General features: G+C 37.6%; 1 long non-coding RNA gene and 1 pseudogene across 1 annotated transcript in view; one reads left to right on the plus strand and one right to left on the minus strand.

Moving 5' to 3' along the window:
* LOC141567628 (uncharacterized) overlaps nt 1–24058 on the minus strand; it is a 151490-nt gene that overhangs the window by 62111 nt on the left and 65321 nt on the right. Inside the window, exon 2 of the long non-coding RNA XR_012490466.1 lies at nt 6072–6222. This is a non-coding gene — a long non-coding RNA (uncharacterized LOC141567628). The remainder of the gene's footprint in view (nt 1–6071; nt 6223–24058) is intronic.
* On the plus strand, nt 15202–17195 carry LOC109457269 (ribosome biogenesis protein NSA2 homolog; annotated as a pseudogene).

The raw sequence follows: 24058 nt of genomic DNA on the forward strand, positions 1-24058 counted from the left end.
CCTGGTTTTTGTTATGTTTGTACATCTAAAAATAGGAATGTGTTACAAGACGATAATTCCCCTCCTCTGCCTCAGGCTTTAATGTTTGTAGTTGTGACTGTATCTTGACAGACAGATTAACAATTTCCTTTGGCTTTAAAGTTATTGGTGAGGTACATCTGTGATTGAAGGAATGGGAAGAACTGAGTAATATTTATGAGACTCGTCTAACCATTGTGCTTTTCTGGAAATGTCAGAATGAGTTATTCTTTAGCATTTCATGGGCACAATTAATCCCATTAAAATAAGTTAAACAAATTTTAGTGGTAGTTGTTTTGAAACATCCTTCAAAGGTCCTTGAGGTTAGAACTGGCAAAATGTCTGCAAAATAATCACTGGAGCATCCTTCAAGGAGGTTATTGTACTGAGACACCTTTCTTACCCCATTTTCACTGACAAGTGTACTTTGCTTCATTCTAATTCCTCTATTTAACTCTTTTATTTACATATACATAACCCATAACTATATGTGTAAGAACAGCCATTCATTCCGAAAATCTATTTTTTAGTGTCTCCTATGCTGCTGACACTAAGTTGGGTGCCGGGGACTTAGAGTTCATGATAGAGATTCTGTTTCTGCCCTCATGGAGCTTCTAGTCTGGAAGACAAAATTACAATACAGTGTGGTGAAATGTAATAAAATGGAGAAAGTTCAATGTGATTCAGGAGCCTTCAGGAGGGGCACCAAACAGTTTTGGGAATGGAGAAAGGAGGAGTCAGAATGGAGTTCTGGAAAAGGCAGCTATTAAGGTGAAAAGGGAAGTAGGAATAAGGCACACAGAGGTGGAAAAAGAGGATGGTCACCAGCAGAGATGTTTATGAGCCCTTTATATTCATAGGCCGTGACTGAAGTCAATCACTACCAGTGTGTGAGCACTTTCAGATCAAGGACTCTGCCCTCCTTATGCATGTAACCTTGCTGTCAAGTTCAGGGATTGGCATTGAATAGTGGACCACTGGAGTTTAATCAAAGAAATAAAGGGGTAGATGTAGAGAGTTAATTAGGACAAGCTAGAAGGAAGTCATGAGAGCAGGAAAGAGTAAAAGGCAATAGGTTAAAAAAAGGTGGGGAAAATATATAAAATTTTTTGATTAAGAAGTTTAAGGAAAAGTCAGAATGCAATGATAAACAAGTGAAGGAAGAACAAAATACCAAGCAACAGAAGCAAGATTTGACTATCCCTGCCAAGTCAAACTCAGGAGGGTGACCATAAAAAGGAACACCTATCAGACCTTTTGGCTGCCTTATCAGGTGCCAAAGTCCTTTGACTAGAAAAAAGAAACAAAAAAAATTATTGTGACAGAAACAAAGAGTTTCTACAATATTATTTCATCAAATGTTTGTCTCATAAATAGATGTCGGTAATGTTGGAAAATATTGTCCTACTTTTTATCCTTTAAATAAGGATTTTTCCTAACATATATTTGTGCCATCTGTTGAACCACAAGTAAACAGTCAAATTATTTTGTTTATAACCTCAAACCTAAAAGCTTGTTCAGAACAGAAATATGAACCAGAAATAAATTACATGGTAAATCAAACCCTCATTTTGGTGCTGGGACACTATGCAAAGCGGTTTACAATTTGTTCTTTGCCGTGTAGAAGAAAACCCCAAGAAACTGGCAGGAGAAGAAACCTTTTCTATCTCTTTTAAAATTATCTTCTTGTATACATGCGAAACAGACTTCACAAATAGAAATTTCCACATTTTCTAAAAATTTGAAAGAAAAATGACCCTTGAGAAAGTGGTAATTTTTTAATATAAAAATGTATTATTTAATAGCAATGCAAATTAAAACTACACTGAGATATGACTTCTCACCCACCAGGTGGTCAAAAATCCAAAAGTCTGAACCCATTTTGTTGGCTATTTGTATGTCTTCTTGGAAAAAGTGTCTGGTCAGGTCCTCTGCCCATTTTTTCACTAGATTGTTTGTTGTTGTTGTTGTTGAGTTGTATGAGTTCTTCACATATTTTGGACATTAACCCCTGACCAGGGTGGTGAAGGTGCAATGCAACATATAGATGACATATTATAGAATTATACAGATGAAACCCATATAATTTTAGTAATCAATATCACCCCAATTCATTTAACTTTTAAAAAGCAGAAAATAAGGTCAAATGACAAAACATAAAGAAAGAAAACCCAGTCCATTGGTGAAGCTAATGGGAAATACTCCCCTTAATTTAGAGCATAGTGGAACTGCAAAATGTCACAGCCATGTGACATATGGAGGGAAATTTGAAAATATCTTTGAAAGTATATATGCATTTATCTTTTAACCCAAAATTTCCACTTGCAGAAAACTACTCCAAAGATATACTGGCAAAATATGAAAATACACATGTATAAATAATTCATTGTCATTTTACTATTCTAGTTAAAGAATGGAAATAACCGAAATATCTGATTACAGGACTGGTTGAATAAACTATGGTGCAGCTACACAATAGAGTATTATGTATCTGTAAAAATAATAATACTAATATGTAAAAAATAGAATTTTCTATATAGTACAAAGTTATCTCTAGGATATATTGAATTAAAATAGTAAAATAAAGGAAAAGATGTATAGTATGCTACTATTTAGCTTAAAAGTGGGATATGAGACTATTTCTACATTTTCTTATAATGGAAAGATAATCTTTCTCTCGGTGTGTGTGTGTGTGTGTGTGTGTGTGTGTGTGTACATATTTTAAGAAAGGGAAAAAAACTATTAAAATTGTAATACTCAATATATGCCAATAATAAAATAAAAGATGAATCTGACTTCTGCAATTACAAGAGGTGCTCAAAGTGGTTACCATCAGCATAATTTTATACAGTTTTTTTCCTTTCTTAAAATGTGTATACATTTTTTTGGCACCCTGTATATACCGATAACAAAAGATGAATACAAGTCATGTGTATTTTTTTGGCACCCCTGATATATATATATATAATTATCCATTAGGAAATTAAAAAAATAGGATGGAAGAGATAGGGATAGATACTACTTTTCTTAGCATATGCAATATTTGGTAGATTTGACTTTGAAACCATGTAAACATTTTACTTAGTTATAAGTAATTAAACCCAAAGTAAGTATAAGTAAGCAATTAGTTATAAAACAAACTTTTTTAATCCCTAAATATTTAAAGCAAAGTGAAACAAATGAAACTAAACCTGTTAGTGGGATAAGCACGCCCAGTGACTTTAAAACACAATCATTTAACTGTGCACTTATCGTGGTATGTACCACGTACCGTAGGAATGAAACAAGTTTGCAAAGGAATGTTAAACTTTGTTCAAGAAATATTCTATCAGCATGGTAGCATTTGAGACTAGTATGTGTATTGTGGGACGAAGTAAATAATTAACAGGGATTTTCACCAGGACAGAAAGGAGATACGTATATAAGATCATAAAAGTCAAGTGAAAAAGTCTCTAGTCCTGAATTTTATTGGAAGTATCAAGTCAATATAAACCATGTGCATTTTATATATAAAGATTAATGAGCTTACATGTAAAATCAAGTCTAGAGAAGCTACAGTGAAACACAGAGGAAAAGAGAAGACTGAAAATATAAACAGAGCCTCAATGACCTCAAAGAAAATATAAAGCAGTCTAACATCAAACGCATGTGTAATTGAAGCCTGAGGAAGAAAGCAGAGAATACAGAAGAAAAAAAAGTTTAAATAAATCAAGGCAAATACTTTTACAAAATCATCAATTTTTAAAACTGCAACCAGGAATCCAAAAGCTCATTAAATGTCTAAGCCACAATAACCACAAATAGGTATATCACAGTCAAATTGCTGAGCCCCAAAGGTAAACACAAAATCTTAAGAGCAGAGAAAAAATACATTACATTTGTGAGACAATAATAACAATCACAGACTTTTCCTTAGAAATAATGCAGCCTAAAAGATAAGGAGATCACATCTTTAAAGTGTTCTGAAAGAAAAAAGAAGGTATAGTAAAAACAGAAAAATCTTTCAAAAATGGAGGCAAATGAAGATATGTACAGATATGCAAAACCTGAGAGAACTTACCACAGAACAGACCAACATTACAAGATAAGATAAATGAAGTCCTTTAGGCTAAAGTAACATAATAACAGATGGAAACATGGATCTAAATGTAGGAATGAAGGGCGCAGGTAATGGAAAACATACAGGTAACTATAACAGACCTTTTCTCACTTCTTGATTTTTTTTAAAACAGACAACTGACTGTTTAAAGCAAGAAGAACTCCGTATGTTAAGGTTTTCAGGTATTCAAAAATAAAATGCCTAATAGCAATAGGAAGGAGGGAGCAAATGGAAACACACTGTTGGGAGAATCTTATATTAAAAAGTGGTGCAATATTAATTCAAGGGGCACTATAATAAGTTAAAGGTGTCCTTTATCATCCCTAGTAAAACCATTTGTTTAAAAAAAGAGTTTTAGCTAAACTGTCAATAGAGCAGATAATACTACACTACTAAAAATAAATACTTAATAATTCAAATCAAGAAAAGTGGAACAAGGAATAAATAAGAGATGAAACAAATATAAAACAAATACTAAATAGCAGATAAGCCCAAATATAGCAATAATTACATTAAATATAAATAAAATAAAACCACTAAAATATACAAATTGTCAGGTTGAAGGAAAAAATCAAGACCAAACTATGCACTATTTATGAGATAAACTTTAAATACAAAAAATAAACAAATCCATTATTACAGTAGAAACTTCAACCCACCTCTCTCAGTAATTGTAATAAAGACAAACAAATCAATATAAATACAGAAAATTTGAAGAACACTGTCAACCACCTTGACATAAAAAATGATAGCCAAAATTAGCAGAATACACATGTTTTTTAAGTGCTTACGGGAAAAAAAGTATGCATTAAGTGCTTATATTAGTAAAGAAGAAAGGTCATGCTCAATTATATGAACTTCCACCTAACAAATATAGTGGGGAAAAAATTAAACCCAAAGTAAACATATGTAAGTAATTAATAAAGGTAGAAATAGAAATCTATGAAATAGGAAACAAGAATAACAGAAAATCAATGAAACCAAAAGCTGGTTTTTTGAAAACATCAATATAACTGATAAAGCTCTGGTCAAACTGAATAAAGAAAGAGGAAGAGGAAGGAAAAGAGGCAGAGAAAGAGGGTGACATAGGGAGAGAGAGAAGGAGGGAAGGAGGGAAGGAGAGGAGGGAAGGGGAGAGAGAAAGAGAGACAGAACAAATTAACAGTATCAGGAAGCAGAAAGCGGGCTTTGCTACGAATCTTACAGAAATTTTGAAAAAATTAAGTGAGATATAACAAATATCTTTATGCTAATAAACTTTACAACTTAGATAAAATGAACAAATTCTTTGGAAGACATTGTTTCTTTTAAAGAAATAAATTCATAATTATAAGCCTCTCCTCAAAGAAAACCCCAAGCCCAGATGACTTCATCAATGAATTATGTCACACATTTAGAAAGAAATAATACCAAGTTTATACAAAGTCTAACAAAATAAAGGAAAAACTTTCCAATTCATATTATGGCACACAAAGCATAACCCTAATATTAAAACTATATAAGAACATTACGCCCCCCCAAAAAAGGAATTTAAAGACCAATGTTACTCATAAACATAGGCATTAAAATACCTTTAAAACATATTCCTAAATCAAATTCGTTCACTTATAGAAAGGACAATACATTGTGACTAATGGGTTTATTCTCGTAATGCAAAATCACCTTGATATTGAAAATAAATGAACATATTCACAAATTAAAGGAGAAAAACCATATGATCAGTTCCATAGTTGCCCCAAAAAAAGTATTTGACAAAAGTCAGTGTCAATGAACGATATTTTACGAATTTCCAGCCAACTAAAGAGGGAATTTTTTTCAGTCTATTCAAAGGCATCTTCCAACAAACAAACCAACCCTCCAAATTATGAAAAACGTTCATACCTAACCATGAGAAGATAAACACTTCCCCTCTAAGGTTGGAAACAAGGAAAGGATGGTCTCTGTCACCACTTACTTTCCTCGTTGCAACGGAGATGCTCTTCAGAGGGCAGGCGCCAGACTTTCTCTCCCTGGAGTGCTGTAGTGCACCCAGCCAGCTGCCCCAGACAGGTCCGGGTCTGCTGAAACTGGTCAGTGTTCAGCCAAACGTCTATACTCAGCCCGCACTGTGAAAGAAGAAGACTTCAGGGGATTACATGAACGATAATACTTCCCTGTTTTTAAGTTATCCCCAGTAAAGCCTATATTATGTCTACACTGTATAGTGCTAGTGGGTAGGTCTGTGATCCCTTTGCATGGGTATTGACTATACCTTGGAATTTATCCATCCATCTTTTATCCATACCTGCTCAAAATGATGTTTGTGAAAAGTTATTACATGATTATTTTTAGTATTAGCAAAATTTTGAAAACAATCTAATTATTCCATAATGGAGTAGGGTGAAATAAATCCTGGTCACCCAGAAAATAGAGTGCTGGACAGTTACTTTAAAAAATGACGAAACTCATTATGTAGCAACATGTAATGAGCCCCAACATATAATAATAAATGAAAGGGTAACACAAAGAAAATGTGTATAATAAAAGAGTGAGATGATAGATAGATAGATACGCATTTACTTGTATATGTATAACATACCTCTGTGAGGATACACACACAAAATGTTTAATATTAGTTAATTCTAGAGTAGGGAATTTGTTGGCAGGGTAACAAGAATGAAAGGGAGAGTTTTACTATAATACCCTTTTCCTTTTGCGTGTTGAACCATCTTAATGCATAAATTAGTTGAAACTAAATCAAATTTAAATTTAATAATAAAGAACAGCCTTCCTTTGTTAAATCACAGTAATATGCAGTTCTATATCTACAAAGGAGAGACATAAGGTATCTCCTACAACACTTCTGAGGATCTAAATATAGCTTGGTATGTATAGTTGATAATACTGCACTGCATAATTGAAATTTGCCAAGAGTGTATCTTAAGCATTCTCACATATAATGTGAGATGACGGATATGTCAATGAACCTGATTGTAGGAATTCTTTCATAATATGTATATATCTAATCCTCATGTTGTACATTTTGACTACATTATCATTTTATTTGTCAATTTTACATCAATAAAACTGGGGGTGGGGGGAACGACTTCGAAAGATAACCTGTTTGTAAGTCAGGAAATTTCTGTTTGTATTCCCATATGGAGACATAACGAGTGAAGGTCATAACAGAAAACAAAAGTCAGGGCCGATATTTAGACCCAATGAGTAAAGATGCAATTCTTTTGAAAATAAATCTTCCATTGAATCTCATGTATGCGTAGATAATGCTGGTCAGTGTTTGGAGATCGTGGCAAAAGCAAAAGATATGTTAGGACAGGCTTCAAGGGACAGGCACCATTCTAAGCAGCTTCAAGTTGGCAACTTAAAGTAATTTTTTTTCCTCATATGTCACTGACACAAAAATATGTGAAACAGATGGTATTGCTTGGCTATTTATAGTTTGTGTTGAAACTTGTTAAAGACAGTTTGGATCATGATTTAACAAATCTTATCACCTCTTCACTTGAAACATATCACAGGGTTTTTCTTAGAAAGTGTTAGAAAGGCAACGGATAATAGTCAGTGCTTCTTCTTTCTACAGATGAAAAAATCTAAAATCACAATGGCCTTCTGTATGCAAGAAATATACATAGAAAATCATATACAGTATTGGAAGGTAGCCATGTCTGGTGAATAAGCAGGTGTGTCTTGGGTCCCGACACATGATGGGTGATAGACAGCAGATAGATAGATGATAGATAGATAGATAGATAGATAGATAGATAGATAGATAGATAGATAGATAGACAGATAAAGAGGTAGATGGACATAGATACATACTCTACTTAAGTGTATCTTTTTCTTTGAATAAGTTGTAGCAGTCAATGTGTTTGAATCACTGAGATAGGACGCATACATTTAGAGAGGCGCTAGTGACAGATTAATGGAAGTTCATAGAAGAGAAAAAAACAGCACAACAAAATGATTCCCTAGTACAGATAATTGCTATTCTTCCACCTTTTTTCTCTTCTCCCTACTTCCCTCCTTTTGTCCTTCTTCCATATATCCATCCCCCCCTCCAACTTCCTTCCTTTTCTTTCTATTTTATTCTTCAAATGATTTGAGGTTCTGTATAGGACACATACACAAAAACGGGAAGTATGCATGTGGAAGAGCCTGATAACTTGATGGATGTTGAGGGAATGTTGTTGTTATAATTTTTCAGAGTCCTGCCCCATGGAAGCGATATTCTCCACCTTGCGTCTTCTTCTACCTTTCCCATGAAGGTTTAATAAGAATTCTTCTTTTTCCTTAAAATGTGGATTTTTAAAATCCCTACATCCATTTAAATGCACTTGTGCTGTAGGGAGCAGCATTAGCTATGTAACCCATGATCAGTGTGGCAGAAACCAATCTCACAAGATATGTTTCCTTTCTTTGCGGACATACAGCCCACCTTGCACTTAGATAAATATGTTTTTTTACTATGTTTCTTCAATGCAATGTGAGAAGTGATATGGGCCACTTCCAACCATAAAACATGTCCCATTGGGCTACTCCTAGCTGTTTTCTTCTTTTAGATCACTGAGATAGTAATCGTTAGGCTGATCCTGAAGTTAACATTTTTAAAATGACAAAGCTACCATTAGACTGAGTTTTAAATGATTGAATGGAGAAAAAGACAAATAAAACACCCCACTGAACTAAACAGCTTCCCAGGACTGAGAGAGAAATAAAAGGTATTTAGCCAGTGATATTTTGTGGTCTGTTTGTTGCAGGAACCTATCCTAATTAATATACCAAATGGATCTCGGTATCCACAGCTGTAAAATGAGAGAGTTGGACTAGATTACTTCTATGATTGCGTTTTACAATAACATACTATGATCCTTAACCTTAGGTTAGTAAAGGTATTCCATAAATATTAATTTGTTCTAATCTGTAGAGAGCTACACATTACATAGAATACTTAAAATCCAGGCATTAGGAAAAAATAGAGAAATATACATAATACTACTATAAAAAGAATCGGTGATTCCAAGAGACTAAAAGGAAAAGATTTTTGTGAGAGAAAAGACAAGGGAGAAAGAGACTACACAGTGTCTAGAATAACCAGTGTTTGGCCTGGAGTTTGAAGGCTATGCTCGCAGAGCAAACAGATGATCCTTGGGCCCACAAGAAGAAGGGGGTGTAGCTTGATAGCTTCACTGAGGATAGGAGCTGGGTTAAACTAAGGGGGGGCAGGGGGAAGACGTAAGGAAAGTCAGACAAGAAAAACCCATGTTCAGAAAGACTGAAATTAGAAACCCAGTGAGAGCCACTGGCACCTAAGAAGGCAGCTCTGAGTCAGACCAGGGGATCCAGACGCCCACTCTTCTTTTGCCATTGTTGACCTCAAACATGTGTGTTCTTTGCCTTTTCTGGTTTTATTACACCCTTTTAAATGTGCCTCAACAAAACGCACAAAAAAAGAAAAAATGAGAAACCAAATTCCATGAGAACATAAACAGTGGTTTTATAAAGAGATGGAATGATGGTTTCAGTTTGTTTCCAAAAGCATTCGCTTTATCAGAAATGTAGAGGGTTAGGATGTGAACCAAATGCAGACAATGAGTAGTGATTTCCAAAGTAGTGAGGATCTTCCAAAGAATCAGACAAAGGACCAAGGTCTAGAACCAACCATTTGAGATACAATAATAAAACAACTTTTTTTGAGTGCTACCATGTGCTGGATATTATATTAAAGATTGTTCATGTACTATTCCATATCTTTTCCTCAAATAATTTTATCCGCATTTCACAGATTTGAAAACTGAACTATAGGACAGCTAGAGCAGTAAGAGGAGTGCGAGTTCCAACAAAGTCTGTCTGATTCCAACATCTACTTGGATTAGCTACATTAGATTGGTAAGCGAATATGTACTGAAGGGTAAAAATCACACATCTTTGTGAGAATCACAAAGGTTCAGAGACTGACTCTAACAGTAAACTTTCAAAGGTGGATTTCTTACTCTTTTCTAGACCCAGTCTGACTAGTCAACAGCCATTCCTAGACTGGATTCATTGCCTTCCTTAGTCTTCTCTCCTTCCAGAGACCTTCCGCTTCTCACAGGTCCTTTCTTACCACCCACCCAAGAAAAACAATCCACTCACCTTTTAACAATAAATTAAATTTTCTCTCTTAACAATTTGAACTAAAAGACAAAATCTGAAGCTGAAAAACCTGTAGCCGCTGGGCAGTCATAAGGACTACAGACAAGATGAGCAACTCAAAGACGCCGCCTGAAATACAGGAAGAAAGGGGAAAGGGTGAATGAGAAGAGATGAAAGAAAGGAAAGAGACCTCAATGGCTCCTGAGAGTCAAAATGTGCCCTCAGATCTTGACTTTCTAGTTCCCATCTCCAGTGTCCGAAACACTTGTCCCTTGTCTCTGGGTTTTCTGGGATTCCCTAGGTCCAGAAACTAATCCATAAATAAGTGGAGGTATATGCTCCATTTATTTATTGGAAGACTCAATAGTGTAAAGATTTTAATTCCTCACCAATGGATTTAATATAACCTCAGTAAAATGCTAAGGAGTAGTTTGTGTGTTTGTTTGTTGTTTATTGAAATGGACAAGTTGGTTCTAAAATGTACATGAAGTTCAAAGGCCTAAAATAAGAAAAATGAAGTTGGAGGACTAATACTCACAGATATCAGTACTTGATATAAAGTGATAGTAATTAAAAGAGTGTGGTATTGGTATAAAAAATAAATCAAAGGAACAGAAGAGAAGCTCTAAAAATACACTGACATAAATAGACATGAACTTATAATAAAGGTCATAATATAGAGTTCTTGTCCCTCCAAAATTCATATGTTGAAACCCCAATGTAATGGTATTTGGAGGTGGAGCCTTTTGGAGGTAATGAGGTCATGAGAGTGAAGCCCTCATGAATGCAATTAATGTTCTTACAAAGGAGACCACAGAGTGCTCCCTGGCCCTTCCCACCTTGTGAGGACACAGCAAGAAGACAGCCATCTATGGAAGTAGGAAGTAGGCTCTCATTAGATACTAAATCTACCAGCATCTTGATCTTTCACTTCCCAGCCTTCAGAACTGTAAGAAATATATTTCTGTCTAGGGTACTCTGTTATAGCAGCCTAAACAGACTAAGACAAGAGTACAGCAAAACAATGGCAGCCTTCCAATAAATGTTGCTGGGTTAACTACACAATAACTGTGCACGTGGTAAAACACAAACAAGAAAAAGAAAAAAAATCACAACCCTACCTGCCACCACATGCAAAAATCAATTCCAAGTATACTATAAACGTGAAAGATGAAACAAAAATCACCTGAGATATGCACAGGAGCTATCCTCATGTCTTCAAGTCACAAAAAGCACTAGCTTAATAAAAAATGGATAAAACACTTCAACAGGTTCTTTACAAAAGGAGATATCCAAATGCCTCAAAACATGAAAAGATGCTAAACATCATTGTTGTTAGAGAAAAGGCAATTAAAATCACAATGAAATATGACGAAACCACCAGAATGGCTAAAAATTAAATACACACAAACACAAACTGACAAGTCCAAGTGTTGGCAAAGCTGTGGAAAAATGGATTTTCATTTATAATATTACTGAGGGAAGAGAAAATTTGGTCAGCCCCTTCACTATTGTGCAGTATCTACTAAAGTAACACAGACGCTTGATACAAGATATATATATATATATATATATATATATATATATATATATATATATATATATATATATATATATATATACTATATATATATATATATATATATAGTATATATATATATATATTTCTCCAACAAAAATACACCAAAATAATATATATATATATATATATATATATATATATATATATATATATATATATTTCTCCAACAAAAATACACCAAAATAAGAGTCAGTATTCTGCTTGAGTGAACCTTATATGGAGTAGACTGATTCTTGGGTAATAACTGCAGGAAAGATGAAGTGCATATGGTGAAATTCCCATTTCACTGTTTCTTCTGCTCTGTGAAACATATTTTCTGATACAACTGGGTCCTTTGATTCTGTCCAGTATAGTGATTAAGGCAGTGATTAGAATAAAGCCCGTGGAGTCTCAATGCCTAGGTTTGAATCCCAGGTCTACCAGTTACCAGCTGAGTCTGGTCTTCATCTGCAAAGCAAGGAAAATAGTATCCTTTACCATTATGTAGTACTCTAACGATTTATAAAGTATTTGAAGATTTAACTGAAAAAAGGCACTTAAGACAATTCCTAGCACATATATAAGGCTAAGTTACTATTGTTTTTCTCTCCATTTGTTTCGGCAGTTTGACTCAAATATGTGGCATGTATTTCATTTCTATTTTATAAGTACTAGTCTTTTTCTCTTTAAGCAATTGTTATCCATCAGTGAAAAAAAAATCAAAGTTCACGGCCTAGTTGTAGAAATGAATAAATACAAGTTAAGGCTAATTAGACCTCTGAATCAACAACACAACTCATAAAACTAGAAACACATGAACTTCAATTGAAGATTTTTTTTTAAGATAATAAATGTAAGAGTTGTTATGCTTAACGTGTTTGACACATGAAAGATAACATTTGGGTAGTAAATACTGTGTATTCTCAACTGAATGACCTCTGCTTAATTATTAACTAGGAAACCCCAAAAGAATTTGAATCAATGCATTTTTTCAGGAAATCGTAAGGCAAAAATGAATCAATGCACTATTGCCCTTGTCTGGAGGTCCGGGTATTTAGGGCTCAATATATGGTGACCACTCTATGTACCCCTGCCTGTAGCAGCAGCCTTACGACTGTTGTCTAAGACTTCACCAAGACCTGGCTCCTGAGTTACTAAGAAATCATTTAGTAGAGTCACCAATATAAGAGAGAATGAAAATATGCTTAGGATTTCCTTTGCCTGGAGTTTTCTTCTTCCAGACATCTGCATTTCCATGTTCAACATCACCTTGCAGATAGGCTCTTAGGGCCACACTATAAAAAACGGTACCACAACTTTGTCTTGACCTCTATCGACTGTCAGCTTTCCTTTTCTTTATAGCTCTTATAATCACTAGACACATTTTAATGTATTTATGAAAGTTGAGACTTTGTTTTATTCACTGCCCAGTGGTTGGCAAATAGTTGGTGCTAAATAAATAAATACTTGTCAAGTAAATGAACAAGTCTACTCATTTAAATATGTAGGACATGTGTGGCAATCTTCCTTTTACACAGTAGTAAGGGACCGTAAAAACGACTGTGCAAGCTGAAACCGTGAAAAGCAATCTTAATCATCAATGGGGAAAAAAAACATGATTTTTCTGTGGCCTTTCAAATGTTTTGTTAAAACGTTAAAAATTCTCTTACTGTTAGTTCTAGCTATATTGGTTAGTTCTAGCTATAAAACATAGTCAAACTAATGTTTGTTTAGCACACTGTAATTTAAAACATTAGAAATGTTGAAAATTAAAGTGCTTTATTTCTTGTAAAAAAATTATCAAGAATAGTTTGAACAGTGCTTGCCTTCTTCTCATTATATAACTCATCATATGGACAGAATGTCTCTATTACACCTAGGTGAACTGTCATATTCCTTTCTAATTTGGGGTCAACTTAACCACTATTTCATCCTTTGTGCTTTTAACATTGTGAGATGCCTCTGAGAATTCCTTTAATTGTGAAGAATTTTTTTTCCGGTGTCACTTCTTCTGGGACCTCTTTATCTTTTCATTACAAACCCTTTCTTCCTTTATACTGCTGAGGTCACCTTCACTGAGCTCTGCTTGCATATCTAGAACTGCAGCTGTTTAGACATTCCCACGGGCAGCTCTTTTAGCTCTGTTTACATTTGATTTGAATCTGAAGAGTTATTTGCACAATGAGGTAAAGTTCTGTCCTGCTGCACAGATATTACCCACTTTTACTTCCTGCCATCGTGTTTATATGTTTTTAATTGCATGTTTTATGACACATGTCTCCCAAAACTCAGCTAAAGTTACATGATCTCCAGTTGCAATATTAATAACCTGTCCTAAAGTCCATAAAAGAAAACAGGCTTTAAAAGTGAAAATACCTCCTTGGCCCATTTGCTGGATTAATGAAGTTTGGTGGTATAAAGCAAACTGTCATATTTTTGAGTCCCCAAGAGAAACAGGGTGATAGTAGTGCTTTAAAACTTAAACAACTTTACCTACATTACCTCTCTACTGCTGGAAACCAGGAGGCAACACAACTTCATATACTTTGCCTTCTGCGTGTGGACTGAATAACAGATGTGTACGACCAATCACTGACAGCCTTTGAAAAGGTGAAGTGGAAGTCCCTGATCATGATTGGCACCTGTCATCTGTTATTTCCAGAGTGATTTGTGAAATGATGAGCTAGCAGCAAAGTTTGTACTTTATGAAATGACTCAGTAAACATACTGTGGAAACTGAAATTTGAACCGTGCTGTTGAGAGACTGGTGTCATTTAACTAAGGTAACTGAAATTCGTGCATGTGGTAACCAACCACGTAAAGCAAGAACTCTATCTATGAAAACATCTGTTTCCAGAGACCAAATTTGTATTGTTCTGAAACTGATACAGAGAAAAAGCAGCTTAAGGAAGTGTGGGTGCAGAAAATAACACTAGCCAAATGATAACCGAGTAAAAGAACCAGGACGAAGACAGAGAAGGACTGAGGGCAAAGGAGAAATTTACACCATGTCGCCGTATTGGACTGGAATGTGTTTAGACAATATTCTTAGGTAACTTAAGGGACCAGGAAGGTTAGATTGAGTCTTGTGGTCGCAGCATCAGGAAACTGCTTGGAAGAGAACTTGTAGTCTGAATCTGAAAGTTCTGCTTGGATTCTATTTGAATGGACTTTGTCTCTAAGGACTGCTTTCAGATAAACACCCAGTAGCCCTGGAGAATGAAGCCACAAGCCCCAGAGCTCCTGCTGCCCAGGAAAATAACCAGGATACCTGCCATGCCTTCATTTTATGACATGGGAAGCCCACGCTGGAGCTGAGAGCAGAAGCAGCTCCCTGAGCAGACTGACTTTTTAAGAGGGAGCAACATATTTCACCTTCAAAGATGCAAACATGGCCACTGAGTTCCACTCACCCCCAAGCAGACAACGCGGTTCCCATTCCACCATGAGCTCTCCCTGTAAGCACAGCTTTCTAGGCTCCTATCAGAGTTTCTCAAACTCTTACCTTCTCCCCATTCACATCCACCAACAAGAAGCCCTGGGTCCCTGTACCAGGCGATGGAGTCAGCTTTGCTTTCACAGTTGGTGAGGGAATGTTTTAGCCCTAGTCACTTGCAGCTCTAGACAGATCCGATCACTCATTTCCTTCCCTTTCCCTTGGGGGAACAACGTCCATCAGCTACCACTCCAGGGCATGGTCCCCCTTCTGTGACTACTTTCCTATTCCAATTCTTATTTGGAGTCTTTCATCACAAACTGTAAAATGTATTTAGCTCTTATTCCAGAGCATGGAATCAGTTATTCTCATTTACCTTTCTTTCTCTTCATACATTTTCAGAACCCTACAGGAATTATCCATAGCCCCTGAGTGCACGCGAGCCACTTGACTCTCCCAGCGAAAAATGTAGAGCTCAAACGAGCCAGGCCAGGTTGTCAGCAGCTCTAACAGAATTTTATTTCACACAAGGCTGATTTCTCTGTACCTGTAATGAAGTAGGGATTTTTTTCTTGCCTGTAAATTTGGCCACAAGATTTTTTGTAGTAACCTTGAAATAAGGTTTTTGCCTTCTCCAAACAACTAAGTGACCAATATTTGGATAACACACTTGATTGGGAGTCAGTGTCTTAACTATGAGAAAAATGCAGACAATCTTGTCTATGGGACCATGAAAGGGTCTTCCCTGGTGGTGCCATGGTCAAGTTTCACGTATCACTGTAGTTAATGTCTTTCACCACCAGAGAGTCAAACACTGGCCCATGGGAAACCTAAAATTAGGTAACTGGCAACAAAGGGTGGGGCAGAGAAACTCCGGAATTCTAAAGATGAGATGACTTTTACTTAGTAAAATAAGATACTATTGGGCAAAAGGCAGCGGCGACCTCAAACAGTAGCTACACCCTTGAGCGCCACGACAAACAAACCAAATTTCCCCCTTGGACTTAAGCAATGCAAAACACCAAGCACACAGGAACGCCTCGGGCTACAGAAGCTCTTAGACCAGGGTTCTCATAAAACCATTTTGCAGGGAGTCGGCTTGCGAGTTTCTGAGACCTGAAAGTTGAGAGCTTCTTCGCGCCCCGGCGACAGCGCCTGCCACAAAACGAGTGTATGGAGTTACACCATAAGTGCTTGGATTAAGCGCTTGGATATCGTTTGGATTATTGTGAGAAAAAGAGAAAGAAGGAAGGTCGAGACGCTCATGAACGTTCAAAGACAAAAAAGATGATTGGTCTCAAAGCTAAGCTCTACCATAAACAGCGCCAAGCTGAGACAATACAGATGAAAAAGCCTATCAAGATGCATGGAAGGAGAAACACCAAACAAAGGAATGATGAAAAGACTCCACAAAGAGCAGTACCTGCATATCTGCTAGACAGAGAGGGACAGACCCGAGCTCAAGTACTTTCCAATATGATTAAACAAAAATGAAAAGAAAAAGCGGGAAAGTGGGAAGTCCCTCTGCCCAAAGTTTGTCCCCAGGGAGAAACAGAGGTATTAAAAGTTATTTGAACAGGAAAGAGAAAGAAGAAAGCGTGGAAGAGGATGGTTACTAAAGGCTGCCATGTTGGAGATGGCTTTACTCGAAAACCAGCTAAATAAGGAAGATTCATTGGGCCAATGGACTTACGTTTCAAGAAGGCACATGTAACACATCCTGAACTGAAAGCCATCTTTTGCCTGCCAATCTTTGGTGTAAAAAAGAATCCCTCATCCCCACTTTATACAACTTTGGGTGTTATTACCAAAGGTACAGTCATTGAGGTGAATGTGAGCGAGTTGGCCCTTGTGACACAAGGAGGCAAGGTTATTTGGAGAAAATATGCCCAGGTTACCAACAACCCTGAAAATGATGGATGCATAAATGCAGTCTTACTGGTTTGACAGCAGTTTCATACAAGTAACTCCTTATAATTATCGAAGACTACACACCAATCAAGAACAATGCCATTATGGTGATGTTTCTGCGTACTACCAAACAGCTTACATGTCTGCAGTCAAGAGAACTATTTATTCTATTGTAAAGAACATTAAAATGGCCCAATTAAAAAAAAAAAACTATTTTGCATAAGAAACTTCAAACTAAATATGCAGCTACACCAACTCCATCCAGCAGAGATTCTGAATCAATTCTTTGTGAATGTTGAGGAATCGGAAAGCTACTCTTATTTTAAGTCTGGCCTTAGTCTACAGCAAAATGTGAAGATATTTCTACCCCCCAACGAAGGAGTATTACTGATCCTGTTTAAAAACGAGTGGAAAGAGTGCTAGATGAGAAACATATGCATGTTTCAGACTTGCTTTGGTACAATCCACAGCAGCAGTTAGCTAACTTTACTGCGTGTCAGATTTACCTGGAAGGCTTGCTAACACATGGATTGCTGGCCCTTCACCCAGGATGGATTACTTCGTAGGTCTGAGACGGGCACTGGAAATCTGCACTTCTAACAAGTCACTCAAAGTTACTGATGCTGCTGGTCTGAGTACACACTGGCAGCCATGGGTCTGTAAGACACTCTGTATTGGTCTATGTGTTTACTTCACGGTAAAGGTAGCTTAAAAACCAAGAAGTCTATACATCCTAATTGAGTGCCTAATAATATAAGCTGGTTCTGCTCTAGGCAGGCATTTGTGAATTTAGGATGAATCAGACACCGACTGCATCAGTTTGCTATAAATAAGTACCCAGTGGGATGACTGAGAACTACCCACTGTATATATGAAAACATATAAGCAATAGGATTTTAAGAGAAAAATGACGTTCCAAGGATTCCTTTCTAGTTTGAAGAAGGTTGTAATACAAATGGTGATTATTCACACATCCCTTCTCTTGGGACAGCAGCTTTTTCAGAGCAGTATAAAAGACAGAATTTTCCAAAATGAGAAGATAATGTGACATCGGAAACATAAGAAAAATAATAAGTGGACACTTCCAAAAGCCTTTTCCTGGAGATTGTTGCTTGTAGAAATCCATTCAGCAATTAATTCTTACCTTTTCAAGAAAATGGTAACTGGCACTCATCGGTATAACCTAGTTCTCCCTGCCCCTTTACCTGCGGTTTCATTTTCTATGGTTTCAGTTACCTTCAATCAACTGAGGTGCAAAAATATTATAGGGAAAATCCCAGAAATAAACAATTCCTAAGTTTTAAATTGTGTGCCATTGTGAGTAGCCAGATGAATCTTGCATGGTCCCACTCCGCTCAGCCCAGAACATGAATCACCCCTTCGTCCATAATCTCCACACTGGATCCACTACCTGCCCATCAGTCTCTTAGCAGCTGTCTAGGTCACGGATCCTTATTTTACTTAATAACGGTCCCAAGGCACAAGAGCAGGGATGCTGGCAATTAAGAAATGCCAAAGAGAAGCCATAAAGTGTCTCCTTTAAGTGAAAAGGTAAGTACAGTACAAGATATTTTGACAGAGAGATCACATTTACATAACTTTTATCACAGTATATTGTTGTATGCATATTGTTGTATTTTATTAGTTATTATTGTTAATCTCTTACTGTGCCTGATTCATAAGTTAAACCTTATCATAAGCATGTATGTATAGGATAAAATAGTACACATACGGCTAGGAACTATCCACCGTTTCATGCATCCCTGGGGGGTCTTGGACTGTATTTTGTGGGTAAGAGGGGACGACTGTACTCAGACACCCTCTGACACACACTTAGGGAAGCCTGTAATTTGGCTCCTGGGAGCACATCCCATCCAGGCTCCATTTGAGCCGCGTCCACTGCCCCTTCACAGGTGTGAACACCATGTTCAGGAGCTTGTTTAACATATTTTCAGGGAGCCAGGTCATGGGCAGAAGTCTGAACGTGTGCTCGCATCTCAGGATTAACAGTCAGGGAGCACGGACGCTGTTAAGCACTCTGTTAAGGGTTTGACAGGTAATCTAGCTTAGCGGTCAAGGTCATAACCTCTGAAGTCCAATGACGGGACTTCAACAAACAGTGACTTGGAGCAAATGACCTCACCTCTAGGTGCTTCCGTCTCATCACCTGCAAAATGGAAATTTCAAAACCTACCTCACAACGATGTGGTAATAAATGAGTTATTGAATGAGTTATTAGACACAAAGCACTGAAGTAAAGTCACAACCATGGTAAGTGCTCTTTTGTGTTGATTTATGATTTTTGACAAAACAGGTAATGTAATGCTAACAACTCCACAGTGTAGGTGCAATTATTTGACCTTTTTTAAAGCTAAGAAAACTGAAGCCCAGAGGGGTTAAGGAACTGTCCCAAAGTCCCAAAGTAAGTGGTGGAACTACTTTTACGAACCCTTGGCATTTTGACTTCAGAAATCATTTCCTTCATCTCATTGCTATGCTCATTCTTAAAAAAGTTGATTTGAGAAGGCAGGGCTCATAATATATGATATGTAAATATACTTGGCGCACATAACTCAACTGCAAGTCAGGCACTTTAAAAAACATTTCTCGCAGACCCACATTCTCTTCAGACCAAAGAGGAAATTAGACCGTTACTACAATTATTCTTTTCAGAATTGAGGTCTCTGTAGAGGGAGCAGTACAGTTTCGTAGAAAGAACATTTACCTTGAAGTCTGACATACCTGCCCAGCTCTATACCTACCGGCAAGTTATATTAATTCTTGGAGCCTGTCTGACCATCTGTAAATTATTGGTGGCACTCTTTTGCGGATTAAATGAAATAGTGTATGTAAAGTACCTAGCACAACTTATGCACATGGGGGCTGTCAAAACCATATTAATTCCGTCCTCTTCTAAAAATTACATACTAGAATACTTCCAGTTATAAAAACAAAGTAGTACTTCCCACAGTGATGTCTTTCTCACAGGGAAGGAAGCACACGTAGCCCTTTCATTTACACAATAAACCACCAAGCATGAGGCTGACCTAGGAGCAGACACACTGTCAGACTGAGAGTTTTGAGGGGCTCCTGTATTACTCCACAAACCAAAGCTATTAGGAGAGTAGAGGGAGGCAAAGGAATCTCTTCCTTCTACTTCTATGCAAGGAGCGTAAGTGAAAACCTCATTAAACACTGAGCTTGCCTTCACCTCTCTCCTTAAAACGTGAACTTTTCAGTATACACACATACATATACACATGTGCATGTATTTACACATATAGGAATTTCTTACAAAGATTTGACCTTACTCAACTGGTGAAGCTGGAGCTTGAGGTGTACAGGGAGACCATCAGGAAGGAAGATGGATGTAAAGTGGGGGTGAGCCAGGAGAACCTACAGCCCAAATGTGTGAGCCAGAACCCACAAGGGCAGGCTGAAACCTCCACCCGTTCACCCTGCCTTTGGTCTTGATGATGGACATCCTGCAGAAGCCAGGTTCTTCACGGAACTAAACACACACGCCAAGTTCAGGAGACCGAGACGGTGAAGAAGGACCCAGATGAAGGTGGAGCAGTTACAGGCCTGGCCACTGCGTCACCCAGACCAGGAGAGCCGGCAGGAGGAGACTACGTGCCCGTGGTACCAAATGGCTACTGCTTCACTTTCACCTTCCGAACTCCCACAGGAACTTCCCTGTGGCTCAATGTAACGGGGAAAGAGAACTCAGGTAAACGTGGTTTAGCGCAGTCAAGCTGATGATACATTACTAACAATCTAACAATTTCTGAGATCAGGAATCCAAGAGTAGCTTAGGTCAGTGGTGGTTCTGGTTCAGGGTCTCCCTTGAAGTTACAGTCAGCTATGGCTGAAGACATCTGAAGGCTTGACTGGCTTGGAGGATCTACTTCCAAGCTCACCTATGTAACTATCACCCAGAGGCCTCAGATCCTTACCACACGGGCACCTCCCATCTAGCAGCTGGCTTCCTATGGAGTGAGTGATGATAAAGAGAGACAGGGAACCCACAGTGTCTTCTTAATCTCAGCACCGATGTACTATTACTCCTGCCATATTCTGTTGGTCACACAGTTCATCCCTGGGGTGAATTCCAGGAGGTGGGGTCATCAGAGAACATTTTAATTGCTGCCTACGTCTGAATAATTCTACGACCCTACTAAAAAATGCCTTCAACTTCATCATGAGATGTTGGTTTTCTTCTGATTGAGGAGTGGTGTCCTCTGCTCGTTTTATCTGTCTACTTCTCCGGAAACCCCTTTGAGACCAACGTTCTTCTTTTGTATTGATCTTCACCCTTTGTAGCATATCTTCACAAACATTGCCACATTTGAGCCTCACACAGTTAGGACAAAACTAAGGGTCCAATGCATGTCATTCTGTTTCGGAAGGCAACGTGATTTTTACTATGCTATAGCTAACATTATAGCATTCACCTTGTCAAAATAACCAACCTGTATTATCACTGAAAGGTTCATAATCAACTAACAGCTTTGCTAGTAATTTTTCTTTAGGCTGGCTGGGTAACTTCAGTACGATTTTCCTGTTTGTCATTTTATAAAATCTAATTATATGCTTCATGCCAGTTTGTAGTTTTGTATCTGTGAAGTATAATATGTGGGGCATAGTTTTCTCAACTACAAAACAGCTTACCAAATGTAGTCACATACATTTTAACAGTTTTCTTTTTTCTTTTTTAAGCTAGTGAGTCTCATTATTTAAATTACTTCTTGGATGTAAATTAGACAACTTTAAGTTACAAAGTCTTCCTATTATATCTGGTATTATTTAGTTACTGGGGGGTCTTTCACCACGGATACAATTTTTTAACTACAAAGTGGCTTCTCAGAACCACAGAATCATGGTTGGACTTCTAAATTCCAGCCTCTTTCCCTACTTGGTGATTTGACACAGTGGTTTAAAAAGAAGTGAAAAAGGAACCCTATTGCCCTGCTTTCTTTTCTCCTTTGAGCCATGGGTCCTTTCTGGGCACCTGGACCCCACCTCCTCCCTCCAATTCACTACAGCCAGATTTGCCTCTAAAATAAAGATGTCTCCATCCCCTCAAACCACACAAACCTCCAAAGTGTGTGTTCCCTCACCAAAACGGCACCCTCCTTTCCTAATCCTGAGCAAAAATATATTAATACTCTGGATTTTGAGTAATAATATCTCTTTCTTCTATCTTCGGTCGCTGCTCTCCCTCTCCCAACCCCAGACTACCGGTGAAGTTTGCGCCTGAGCTGGCCAGGATGAAACATTATTTCTCCTTTCTCTTAGTGTTTTCCTGTTTACCTTTAAACCATTATTTAGCAGAGTGTTATTCCTTAGGCAACTCATTAACTCTACGAGACTCACAAACCTGTGAGTTCTTGAAGATTCTAACAATCCTTCTTGCAGTTTCTGGTAAAACAGGGTAGAGTGAGTTCTCTTTATATTTTTAGTATTTCATTAAAATATGCTTTTAAAATGTGGCCATTTGATAGGCATTTATCTTCAGGTATGTCCTTGCATAGCACTTTATTCAAGTCTCTGTAATAGCTCCTACTGGTGTTACATTGTGATTTTTATCTACTTAGAGCTGTCTCTCCAAGTCACTTTTCCCTACACTCTTATTTCCAGAGTGCAGCAAAGGGTCTGGCACGTAGTAATCATTCCGTAAGCAACGTGTTGAATAATGCTGCCCTTCAATTGCCAAGGTCTTCTACTAGGCTTTATCTAACACCCATCCCACTTCTCACCCTGGGGTGCCAGTCTGAATCAAGAGGTTGCTGACCCCTCACCAGTCATTTACATGAAACTATACCCTCCCCACACCCTAGGGACAAATGAACACAGACACAATCCTCAGGCAAAAGCATTGGCTTAGAAATTCCATCTGAGGGCTTTGTGATACCCCCGCCCTAATCTGAAATGTTTGTCAGGGTTCACAGCTGCAATCAACAGATAATGACTGACTGATTAAGTAAAAATGGAGTTTTTCAAAGCATATTCAAAAATCTCAAAATTGTCAGGGAGGCTGGAGAAACAGATTTCAGGCTAATTCTCAGGAATAAAGCCCAAAACCTCACAACAGAATTGGCCTGATGAAAAAAACCTGCTGTCACTGCTGCTTTCCTTCCCGCTGAGTACTAGAGGAAACTTGGCAGCTGCTGCCCCCTCCGTGCTACTTCTGTGCCAGGAACTCTGCTTTGGACCCTCTGGGAAACCGCCCCTGCCACTGCCAAGACTGAAAGTTTAATGCATCTGTTGCCACATGCCCGAGCCAAAATGGAAGCCCCTGTCAAGGCCAGTCCCTTCCTGTTGCTTCTGGGAGATACAACCCAGGCCCAGTGCCTGCATTTTATCTGCTGGCAAGTGGGAATTAAGAGTTGTAACACAATGAAGAAGCAGGGCCCATTGTGTGGGAATTTACCCAAATAATGAAAGGTCTTTCAAAGATGACGGTTAACTTTTAAAATTACAGCTGCATTATTAGAGACCAGTTCAGACTCACTGCTCTAACTTATTAATCTCCATTTTCCTTTCAACATTCAACTTTGAAACCATAGTTTTCCTAACTCTCGGTGAAATTTTTTCTCCAACACTCAGAAGGATGCTAGCTGGCCAAAATGGCCAAAATGGCCCAGGAGACCTTTCTCTCTGTAGGATCAAGAGATGAGATTAAAACAGGAATTATGACCCTATGTCCCTACTGATAGCCAATTTCAGACGACCTGTCTGTGTCGTCTGTTAATGGACTTATTTGGTTAAAGTCAATTAGATGTAGCACCAAAGAGCTGCTAAAGGAAGTATATTCTGTTAATCTTAGGGAAAATATTGTTCGTATTTTATTAAATTGAAAATGATTCAGCATACAGGTTATAATTTCCTTTGTTATATT

The sequence above is a fragment of the Rhinolophus sinicus genome, linkage group LG11 (assembly GCF_036562045.2).
Source record: "Rhinolophus sinicus isolate RSC01 linkage group LG11, ASM3656204v1, whole genome shotgun sequence".
In the NCBI taxonomy this organism is placed as follows: domain Eukaryota; kingdom Metazoa; phylum Chordata; class Mammalia; order Chiroptera; family Rhinolophidae; genus Rhinolophus; species Rhinolophus sinicus.